The sequence below is a fragment of the Tamandua tetradactyla genome, chromosome 1 (genome assembly GCF_023851605.1).
Source record: "Tamandua tetradactyla isolate mTamTet1 chromosome 1, mTamTet1.pri, whole genome shotgun sequence".
Taxonomy (NCBI): domain Eukaryota; kingdom Metazoa; phylum Chordata; class Mammalia; order Pilosa; family Myrmecophagidae; genus Tamandua; species Tamandua tetradactyla.
In genome coordinates this window covers 68,883,314-68,886,125 of record NC_135327.1, presented here as the reverse complement: position 1 = coordinate 68,886,125, position 2,812 = coordinate 68,883,314, and the positions used below count along the sequence as shown (strand labels likewise).

The following is a 2,812-nucleotide window of genomic DNA, read 5'->3' as shown; positions in this document are numbered from 1 at the left end:
TCCTCCCATAATCTAATGACGGCAATTCATTTTGACAAATTACAAACTCAGTAGTCAACAAATTCCAAGCATGCCTGCAACCATTCATTTGAAAACCTGGGGGCAATTTTTGCTTGAAAATTCTGAATTTATCAGAACTTCACAAGATTTTTATAATATAAATATTCTAAATTGAATAATGGAAGGCTAGTGATAGCTTTCCTTTATTTCAGTTCAGGTTTTGAAGCCAAATCAGGGGCTGGTTTTAATATCAAATGAATTATGCAAATCTTTTAGTTTTCAACACTTCTGGATTTTAGAATGATAAATAAGTGATTGTGGAAGTATAATAGGATTATTTTTTAATTGAGATAATTGTAGATTTACATGTAACTGTAAGAATTAACGAAGAGATTTTTGTATACATTGGCATGTTCCCCCAAGGACAACATTCTGCAAAACTATAGTATAGTATCACAACAAGAATGTTGACATCGGTGGGCGGTGCCGCTCCCCCCCATCCCCCGGCGGCCCCGCGCGCAGCTCTCCAGCCCCCTCCCTCTCGGATGTGGCTCGAGCTGGAGGCACGCAGGGCTGGAGACGCTGCAGACCCAGGGACCCGGAGCAGCTCGGAGGCGGTGAATAATAGCTCTTCAAGTCTGCAATAAAAAATGGCCTCCAATAAAACTACATTGCAGAAAATGGGAAAGAGTAAAAAAGTAGAAGAGGCAGAACCTGAAGAATTTGTGGTGGAAAAAGTACTGGATTGACGTGTAGTAAATGGGAAGATGGAGTATTTCCTGAAGTGGAAGGGATTTACAGATGCTGACAATACTTGGGAGCCTGAAGAAAATTTAGATTGCCCAGAGTTAATTGAAGCATTTCTTAATTCTCAAAAAGCTGGTAAAGAAAAAGATGGTACAAAAAGGAAATCATTAGCTGACAGTGAATCTGATGACAGCAAATCAAAGAAGAAAAGAGATGCTGCTGACAAACCAAGAGGCTTTGCAAGAGGTCTTGATCCTGAACGCATAACTGGTGCCACAGACAACAGTGGAGAATTAATGTTTCTCATGAAATGGGAAGATTCAGATGAGGCAGACTTGGTGCTGGCCAAAGAGGCAAACATGAAGTGTCCTCAAATTGTAATTGCTTTTTATGAAGAGAGACTAACTTGGCATTCTTGTTCAGAAGATGAAGCTCAATAATTGTTTGGGTTGCTTTTTATATATATTTATATATATATATATATAAAATCTGGGTCTTGGTTTTTTGATTTATTAGTGTGAAGAATATTCTACTGGAAATCAAGTCTGATATGTTTGTTTTGAAGTAGTATTATTGGGGGAGTTGTTAGGTATTTTGGGGGGTATTGTTTTTGTTTTGTTTTTGCATCAATATCACTGGTTACTTTGAACAAATAAAAGCTTTCTGTAGTTGCATCATTTAAAAAAAAAAGAATGTTGACATCGGCAAAACACATCAATCTTATTTCTCCACTTTTACTCGTACTTATTTCTGTGTGTATGTGTGAGTGTGTCATTGAGTTCTACACATTTTATCACCTGTGTAAGCTTATGCATCTATCACAGTGAAGATACTAAAGAGTTCTTCCAAAAGGAGCCTTCTCTGCTCTTTCATAACCATCCCCCTTCCATTCTCCAGGGCCCGCCCAGCCAATCCCCATCCAGGCACTTCTAATCTGCTCTCCATTTCTAAAATCTTGTCATTTTGAAAATGTTATATAAGTAAAATCATACAGTATGTAACCTTTTAGGATTGGCTTTTTTCAATCAGCACAATTCCCTGGAGATTCATTGATATTACTTCATATATCAATAATTTCTTTCTACTGGTGAACATTATTCCATACATACCATAATTTTTTTTAACCATTCTCCTTTTGAAGGACATGTGGCCTGATTCAAGTTTTGTGCTGCTACAAATAAAGCTGTAATGAACCATCCTGTATAGATTTTCTGTGTGAACATTAATTTCCTTGGGATAAATGCCCAAATGTAATTGCTGAGTGGTATAGTAGTTGCATGCTTGGTTTTTAAAGAAACTGCCTGTTTTCCAGAGTGACTCAAGGTATATGTGATCCGCTATTCCCACATCCTCACCAGCATTCAATGTTGTCTCTCTTTTTTTTTTAATTAACTGTTCTGACAGGTGCATAGTGATATATCACTGTGATTGTAAATTTCATTCTCTAATGAACAGTAAGGCATAATATATTTTCATGTGTTTATTTTCCATCTGTATATTCTCTTCAGTGGAATGTTCTTCATGGCTTTTGCTCATTTTATAGTTGGATTGATTGGCTTTTGTTTCTGTTGAGTTTTGAAAATTCTTTACATATTCCAAATCTTAGTCCTTTGCCCAAGATAGGACTTACACATATTTTCCCCTAGCTTGTCTTTCCATCTTTTTAACAGGGTCATTTACAGTGTAAATGTTTTCATTTTATTAAGTTCAAATTTGTCAGTCTTCCCTTTTATGTATGGTGGTTTTGTTGTGAAGTGTAAGAATTCTTTGGCTAACTTTAGATCCCTGATACTTTTCCCTATTTTTTTTCCTAAAACTTTCATAGTTTTACATTTTACACTCAAGTCTGTGATCCATTTGAGTTCATGTCTGTAAAGTTGTAAGATTTAGATAGAAGTTTGCTTTTAGGCTCACGGTTGTGCAATTGCTCAAGCACAGCTTGCTGTAAAGGCTATTCTCCCACTCTTTTGTTATGTGATTCGAGCATATTTGTGTAGGTCTAATTCTGGATTCTCTATTCTGTACAATTGATCTGTGTGTCTACATGTCTGGGATTACTACACTG

The 2,812-nt window shown here is 36.5% G+C and overlaps 1 pseudogene; it reads left to right on the top strand.

The window, feature by feature from the left end:
* The first annotated feature begins 510 nt into the window (after positions 1-510).
* On the top strand, positions 511-1,187 carry LOC143684800 (chromobox protein homolog 3 pseudogene; annotated as a pseudogene).
* The last annotated feature ends 1,625 nt before the right edge of the window (positions 1,188-2,812 follow it).